The sequence below is a fragment of the Dicentrarchus labrax genome, unplaced genomic scaffold (genome assembly GCF_905237075.1).
Source record: "Dicentrarchus labrax unplaced genomic scaffold, dlabrax2021, whole genome shotgun sequence".
Taxonomy (NCBI): domain Eukaryota; kingdom Metazoa; phylum Chordata; class Actinopteri; family Moronidae; genus Dicentrarchus; species Dicentrarchus labrax.
This window is the reverse complement of record NW_026136722.1, coordinates 1,574,565-1,583,778: the sequence shown is the minus strand read 5'-3', so window position 1 is coordinate 1,583,778 and position 9,214 is coordinate 1,574,565.

The following is a 9,214-nucleotide window of genomic DNA, read 5'->3' as shown; positions in this document are numbered from 1 at the left end:
AATGAATATGCATGAATTTGCCGCAGTGTTTGACAGAGTATACAAGTATATATTTAAGATGTGACATAAATCAAAATCAAAATTGAAAAGGCAGAGAGGAAAAGAGTGAAACATTACATACAGAATGTGCAATGATATTATGATGAACAACTGATAGTGTAGTATTATATCAGAACTTGCTTCATCAATCAATAATGAGGCCAATATGGCACATTAAATATATGTAGTATATTGGTGCACACTACACTGTATATGCAATTAAAAGCATTGCATGCCGCCTGGATAGCTCCTTACTGTCATGGGTGTCATCACCTCTTTCTTTTTTTACTCTTCACATGAGCCGGTGCAGTTATACAACGCTCTGTCTTTTAATAATCCAAACATCCAACTGACACATATTTGTCCTGTACTGTGCGTTCATGTTTGCCACTATAGCAGCTATAATCAATATTTGTATATTGATTGGAGGATAAGGATGACATGAATACTTGTAAGGTTGTTTGTAAGGTCCGGCTCTGCAGTTACTGCCAGTTGCATCTTTCAGCTCATTGTTTTCGTTTTGTGGCCCGGTGGCAGACATTAAGAATAACTAGACAGAAATAGCCAGTGCTGTCGCTGATGGTCTTGTTTATGTATGTAGGTCATAGAGGCATCAGTATTACAATGAGACTGTTTCATAACCAGTTCAAAACTCCTTGTTATATGTTTAAAGGTGATAGCATGTTAATGTTGCTTTCACAGTTTGTTTCCACTGACCCCAGGTGGCCAAAAAAATAATTACTGCAGGTTTAAGGTGGTTCCCACAGGACTCACACTGCTGCTGCACTGATCTCTGAACCTTTTGACTCATCTATTAAAGGCAAAAAACTGATCTTTATTGATCTGTGATCCAACAAGTTGAATCCCATAGAGAACAGCACAGGAGCACTCTGTGATTCACTGAACACCAAAGGCTTGTTCAAACAGTTTTATCTGATATTTAATCCCCAGTGGGTTATGGTGACTGCTTCCTCTGTGGAGTCTCCTCATACAGTTATTAATTAAGTAGCCTGAAAAACATCATCACTCACTTTGACCCTTTAATTTACTGTGTTATTGTCATATTTTATTAGTCCCTCCTGCTTGCCCTCAGTGTTGATATTTATTTTTTACAGGACACTTAGAGACTCTCCTGCCCTCCGACATGTCACTCTGTCTCCAGCAGCTGTCTCTTCCTAATGGCCTTGACCTTTCTGCTCCTCCACTCTCCTTCTAGCCCTGCCATCATTATCACAGCTCACTGTCACACTCTGTGCTGCTCACTCTGTGTCTCTGTGGGATAATTAACATAATTGGACTTTATGACATTGATGGACATCATGGGGAAATGGGGTAAAACGGTGACTCGGCATAGAAAGATAATAATAAAGATGATGGTTGATATAATTGGCTATAATGGGAATCCTTGTAAAGATGGCACAGCAGTGTGATTGTGATAATAATTGTAAGGATGATGTTCAAAAGGGTGAGTGTTACAATAACTTCAAAGTTAGAGTTAATGATGATGAAATTTAACATTGGGGCTGTTCATTTGTTGTGCGTATATATTTCAAGCACATCTCATATCCATTCTAGTACAAATTGACAGTAATTCCAAGTCATCCAATGTTAAAGACAATTTGGGAAGCACATTTAGCCTATTCACTTTCTCGTGATATCTCGTGTTCGTACGGGAAATATGAAGCTACAGCCAGCTATCAGTTAGCTTAGCACAAAGACTGGGTAAACACCAATCTTTGTATAGAGCCAGAGAAGCTGTTTCCCCCTCTTTCCAGTCTTTGTGCTTAGGTAACAGGCGTCTAGCAGTAGTATTTACTGTACAAGCATAATATTGGTAATAATCTTCTCATCTTCTTCTCAACAAAGTTTATTTGCATATTTCCCAGTAATACTATACACCGATCAGCCATAACATTATGAGCACATACTACATAATATAGACAGTATGATAACTTTAAACTTTAAAGAGGAACTGGTTTTACTCATCAAAGTCTGTTTACACGTCTTAGGGAGCACTACTACATGTGTGGAAAAAATCAGTTTAAAGCCTCTTGTGGCTCTCGTGTCACCTGAGTCAGAGTCAGTTGAATCTCTGTAGGCCTCATCTCTGCTTGAGGCCAGCGGCTCGATTTTGATCCTTTTTTATTCACTGTCAAACGTGAGTCTGACAGTGTTTTAGTGAGTGCAATACTATCAGTGGCATACGCGTACTGCTTGTTACATACTTGTAACACTGGACAATTTAATTCATAGATGAAGGAGGTTCACTGAGCTTTCTCTGTTTCAAACTCACTGCACACTTTAAAGCAGTGTGTTTGTGTGAATTGATCTGTTTTGTTTCCTGAAGGCATGTGCTGCTGCCAAGAGTGAAATGTTATAAATAAATATTCTTTTCAAAAAGGAAGTACACTACATACCATTTTTATACATTTCACAGACGGCATGTAATTGTTTTGTCATCTCAGTCGCTCATTACACTCCAACCAGATATAAATCACATTATCAGTTTCCTCTCAGCAACTGAAGACGCAGCGAGCGCAACTTCGTGTCTCTCCTTTTTGCTGCATTAGCACATGAGACAAAATGATGAAGATACTGTATGAAGGAGGATGGGGGATGGTGATAATTAAGATGATGAGGGGCAGGTGCGGGTCGTGCACTGGACCTTCACAGCTTAGGTGCAAACACGGCCGGTTGCTAGGCAACCGTGTCTACAGGGGGGTCCTTGTAAGGCCTGGAGCTGGGGTGAGACAAGGGGTCGACACAACTCTACCTTCAAACCCCACAGCACGCTAAAAATAGACCAGGGGTGCGTGTGTATGTGTGTAAAAAAGACTGTGGAGAAAATGACAGATAAAAACAGAGATACATGGAATAAGTGACACCACGTGTACGGAGAAGGGTGGAGGAGAAGATTTGGGGAAGGTGATACAGGCCAATGAATGACGGCGGAGTGTGACGCATTAGCCGAGCGGTGCGTAAAGCTGCTGTAATACGAGCTTTTTTCTATCTGTCTTCTCCGAGAAAGCTTCATCCCCTTCTGCCTTACTTTCCCTAATGCACACACTCGCTCACACACACACCCCAACTCCTTTTATAAAAATACCCAAGGACAATCCTAACTATTAATAGGAAGTGTTGTCAACTGGCTCTGGAGAAATAGGACCTTCTGTTCAGCTAACTATTTTTGCCGTCCTTTGTAGCCGTGACCCCTTACACTGTCAATTACATTCATTTTCCAGATTATTAAAGACAATAACAACTGGTTTTTATATAAACATTAATCCTAAATGTTGTGTCAGAATATCTCCAGAACTACCCCTGGAAAAACGTACTTTTATGAGCAAATATTATGATTCATTATAGCATTAAAATACTTCTCACATGTAGTCCGTTTTAATTTCCTAAAGGGACGGGGCCATTGTTTTCTTCTCTGAGTGCCCATCATAGACTCCCACTGAGAATTGTTCCAGAGCGGCAGTGATGGACTCAGTGTTATATTATTTACTTGGCTCCTCTTTCAGCACTCGGCTCTTTTGGTTCCAGCTCTGGAGCGGTAATCGAGCTCCACGCATACTGCAGGTGATTTATAGGCCCCGGGGTCGCCATCCAGTAGCCCTGCCCTCAGCTATTCCCCCGACTGCTACAGTCTGACTGCATGTTCGTACACAAGTCAGCTACTGAGGTTGTTTGCTACTTGGGTAGCATACAACATTTGTCACTGGTTTATGAGACCTGTTGAAACTGATTGTACATGACAGAATTTGAATATTTGAACCTACAAACATGTACAATCAAATGTTCATGCTTTGTCATGATTGGGATGGTAGTATGTAGACTTTTAATATTTTTGTGTAAGCAAATAGCCTACTGTAGATGATGAACGATGCTGTCTTTACTGTTCAATATTTTTATATGTTGATTTACATTTGTTGCTTTAGACCAAAACCACTTTCTTTCTCTACGCCTAGCATTCCCAGCACTACACAGTTTGCATAACGGTGGCAGATTTACTACTCGAAAGTCTTCGTAATTTTACAAAACAACAGGTCCTTGATTTTGGACAGAGGTTATGAAGGTTAAAAAATTAAACAAAAACAAAGCAGCTTCTCATTTCTAGCTGGGGATGGCCAATTTTGACAGCGGTCGCTAGCAGAAACTATTAATTGTGGCTAATTACGTTAACATTACTTACCAACTCATGAAGCGAGTTGGTTGTAAACAATACCTCCAGCAGACTTTTTAATGTTTTAAAAGTATTTGTTTCAAAATAGGGAATATTTACTTGATGGCTACAAACATGATACTGTGCTAAAACTAACACATGCCCCAAGCGAAAAGTTAGCATCCTCAGCAGCTGATGATCCAGGACGAGCAAGGAACCACTTAGCTTTGACATGCTAACATTAGCCCCTTACTGTAAATGGTTAGAGCCAACAAACTCACAGTTTATTCTTCTCACTTTTTATCTTGCGTTTTTGTTCTGGAGAAGGTAAAATAAAAAGTTGCCGCCCTCTAAACTCACAGAGTATCTTCCTCACTATGGCCCCATGAACAGGACTATGGTATGTGGAGAAGCTGTGCCTAGTTACGGTTGCTAAGCTGTGATTGGACAATCACTGTTGTCAAGGGAGGAGTGTGGTTAACAGTCAGTTGAATCTTAAATGAGTTATCAGAAAGGACCCTCTCGGAAACAATACGTGGTGTGTGTGTGTGTGTGTGTGTGTGTGTGTGTGTGTGTGTTATTTTGTTGTGTAATTGCTATTGACAAAATGAGAAGACAAATGTTGATTACCACTTCATAAATAATTACTAAACCTCTCTACAAAGACAATTAATCAATCCTTCGATTGATGATTACTTATACTTATTATGGTGTGTGTATGTGTGTGTGTGTGTGTGTGTGTGTGTGTGTGTGTGTGTGTGTGTGTGTGTGTGTGTGTGTGTGTACCCCAGGAATAGGGCTTGGGATGGGACAGCACTTAAAGCTTAACACCATTCCAGCTAAACACCTGTCATACACACACACACACACACACACACACCTTGCATTTGAGCTCACATTTGGATGCCCACACACACACACCTGTCTGATACATACCATAGACTCTTTCTGTCTGTCTGTCTGTCTGTCTGTCTGTCTCACACTCACACTTGAACGTACTGTGACATGCTCAGAAATGTTGACACTTGTGCCTGCAAGGTCACATTTCTATATTCTCTCACATGGCTGCTGCTACACTTGTTTTTCTGATTACAGCCTGCATCCAGACATCTCTGGTGGGCCGGGTTTGTGTGTGCACCACAGAGATATAAGTTGATATAACCCACCAATCAAATGCAAGTCAACTGAACCTGCAGCTGGTGCATCTTTAAGTACTCGTCAGCCTGCTTTCAATCCATAAATTACCTAAATATATGACAAGGCAGAACAAAGAGTCTGCCACAGCTGGTCAATAAAATACAAGCAAATAGGGTGATAAACACTGGTGGCCACTGAGCTCTCTTGTCCTCCGCAACCTCTCTCTCTCTTGACTTCTCCATAGTGGACTCCCTCATCTTGCTCAACACTCATCTGTCATCCTGTCATCGCTGCTGTTTCTCCAGCCCCGTGCACCCAGTCTTTCCCAGCCTGCCCGAGCTCAGGCCCGTATATGGCGGGGCCATCCGGCAGGGGAGCCACAGGGTTAAATATACTCTGAAGCTCCAAGAATGCCACACGCCTCCAACTAACCTGCCAGGGAGAGATGCACCACAGAGAAGAGGGGATTTAACACACACGCACAATGGGCACATGTGCTCATTGACTCATTAGCATAAGCATTTTCTGCAAAAATTCTTACAAAATGAAATCCAGTCTATGAGAAGCATTCAGGAATGTTAAAACTATAACAATAGGGATAGGTTTTCCCTATTAAATAGACACCAATCACATAGTAGGAGGTGCAACTGGATTGAAGCAGAGAAGTTAGACCTGTGGAGAAAAGTAATGTTTACACTTTTTATCAATCAAATCCAACCCAAGACAATACGTTTTATGGCTGCATCCGGTGACGTAGTACAAAATTCTGGACATTGTACATTGGGACTCTCATTCCCCCGGCGTCAAATACCAACGTTTTGTCGCGCTCCTTGGTGTCACCATACAGACCCACAATGTACCCTTAAGCATCTGTTTGAGACGCAGTCTTGGCATCTTGACTACGATTTGAAATAAGGCTCTGTCAATTCAAATTGAAGGTCCAATCTCAAAGAATTTGAGGGACTTAAGAGATTATTTATGTATTATTATGTAGAATTAATGTCTGTTAGGAAACATACACCTGATATCAGTAGTTTGATATCATTTGAAATGAAAGCAAAGGCACACTTCTTGAGAAGACATAAATCAAAGAGATTTAAATGTGTAACACAAGCAGTGCAGTAGCTGGTACGGAGCCATTTATAAAAGACTGGACAGCCCTCTGTAAACAAAACCCCAACACAGATCTTGGAGACACGGTGCAGAGTGTGTATATATAGGTGTGTTTGTGTGTGTGAGCATATGTGTGTGTCTTGGGTCGTGTTGGCTCTGCTACATTGCAAAGCCCAAACAGTTCTTCTAAGGAGGAAGTGGCTCTTTAACAGTTTCTCGTCTCTCCTTGGACAGAGAGAAAGGGGAGCGGGGGGAGGGGGGGGTCCCTCAGCCTGAGATTTGGTGACATAACAGAGCAACACGAGAGCCTGGAGTGTGTCCTCACTTTATGTTCTCAGGGACACACTTACTTAAGAGAACGCCTGGCCTTGGTTTACTTCCAGGGACAGTTTTCAAGGCACGTGGCAGCAAAGTGAAGTGGGTAGAGGAGAGGACAGGAATCATGAGCTGGTGAAACAGAGAACAGGGAGATTTCTGGCAGGAGATTGTTGGGATGGCATGAGGTGGGAATATATTCATACTTATGACCTGGAATATAATAGGTACTATTGTAAAAGCTACCAGAGCACATGCCAATGAGAAAAAGAGCGTGAGTGACGTGAACACACAATTTTTTGACTTTAAAGGACCAGATTTAATGGTAACTAGTGGGGAATGAATATATATAATACAGCTCAGCCTTCCCAAGTGTATATGTAAAACTTTGGTGGCCTCAAAAAAACCCAGAAGGTCCTATCTAGAGCCAGTGTTTGGTTTGTCTATTCTGGGCTACTGTAGAAACATGGCGGTTCAACATGGCGGACTCCATAGAAGAAGACCCGCTCCCTCCCTGTAGATAAAAGAGCCCTTTCTAAGGTAATGCAAACACAAAACCTAAAGTTTTCAGGTGATTATACACTAATGAAAACATACTTCTGAATATTGTATCTCTATTTCTGACATAGAGATATAATATTTATTACTTTTTACAATTTCTCCATTTCGGGGGGGTTATTTGCTGGGCTATTTCTTGGCTGAGTGAAGTAACTTTCTGGAGTCTCCACTGGTTGCCTGGCAACTGGTCAGAGCCAAGAAATAGTCTGGCACATAACCCACCATAAAACAGCAACATTGTTATTTTGCATTGTTTGGCTGAGGTATATTCTCATCTAACTCTTTACAAGAAATTAAATTGGCATATGGCAAAATGTCAGACTATTCCTTTAACGTTGCTTTTTATGCTGATAAAACTGAGGATTTTGGTCATGCAAGCTTGCTATTGTAGATGTATGGATCTATGGAAGAAAGGGTGAAGTAGCAGCAAGTTGAAAAGTGATGGTTTTAATATGTTGTGGTGCACATTAAACCCTCTGTTACTGGCAATATAATTTGCACCTGATGGGAAGAATAACCACTTAAATACATTCTCTGCGAGGTCCATCTTTGTTAATGAAAGTAATGAATTCTGATTGTTGACCAAAAACGTGCACTCTATCTCTCTAACCTGATGGCTAACAATAATCCATTTATAAACACTCATGCCCTCCTTGATCTAACCTTCAAGCCTCAGTGTAGCATCTAGGGGGGTCTTCGTCTGCAGGGTGTCACATTCTCAAACCTCGCTGAAAGAACACCGAAATTCTGTCATTGTGTCATAACTGCCTGCCCACATGCCCACTGCACTATTTATAACAGAGGAGCACAACTGCTGCTATAGGTACAGTTACAGTGTGGCACTTCAAACCCCAGCTGCCCTGCCTCAGCTAATAATACAATGCAGTATACGCACTACCTACACACACACACACACACACACACACACACACACACACACACACACACACACACTTTTGGCTACTTTTGGCCCTCACCATCCTCCCTCCAAGTGCTTCCTGTATCTATCACAGTGATGAGCAGCCACAGGCAGGCAGTCCTGACGTGCCCACCTCCCACACCGAGCCGCCTGCCAAAAAGCCCTCACACACACTCATTACATCACGACTGAGCCTGTCACCGTCCCAGCTCCAAATCATTATGCACATAATCATTTGAGGAGTAAGGAGGATGTGGAGTATAACTGCAAGATGTCTGTGTCAGGTTCACCGTCCACTGTCAACACTAAAAACAAATCAACAAGCAGAAAAGGCAAGAAGATAATTGATGGTCATAAATTTGAGCTTTTATGAGCTAAACGTTGAGCCTCCCACGATACAAAAGCATATTCTATGTCTTGAAATAGTATATTAATAATATTAATATGTGGGTTTTTTTGACACTAATCAACAGAAAAAGACCCTTTAATGTCAACGTGAAACTGTATTTATACTACATCAACTAAAACAACATTAAATCTACTTTGTAATACAATATAAATATGAAAACCTCCACAGTGGGTTAATACTGTTTACAGGCACAGTAATGTGTTTATTTGCTTTATTGTTTCATCGGCAGAGACGTTTATCTGACAGGTGTAACACAGTTTTATTATGGTCAAGCCTTTTAAAATGAATTAAGATATAGTTATGTTGATTTATTCATTTGTCAATAGCTGCAATAAACGATTGATCAATTAGTTAATTGACAGGATAATAATCGGTAACTATTTTGATAATATATTCATGATTTAGATATCTTTTTAGACAACAACATGAGGATTACTATACTGTTTAATGACATTTTATAGACCAAACTATTGAATGAGAAATAACTGGGTGATTTATTAATAATGACTGATTAATTCTGCCTGAAACTTACTTTAACAGAATCCGACTGGATATTGAT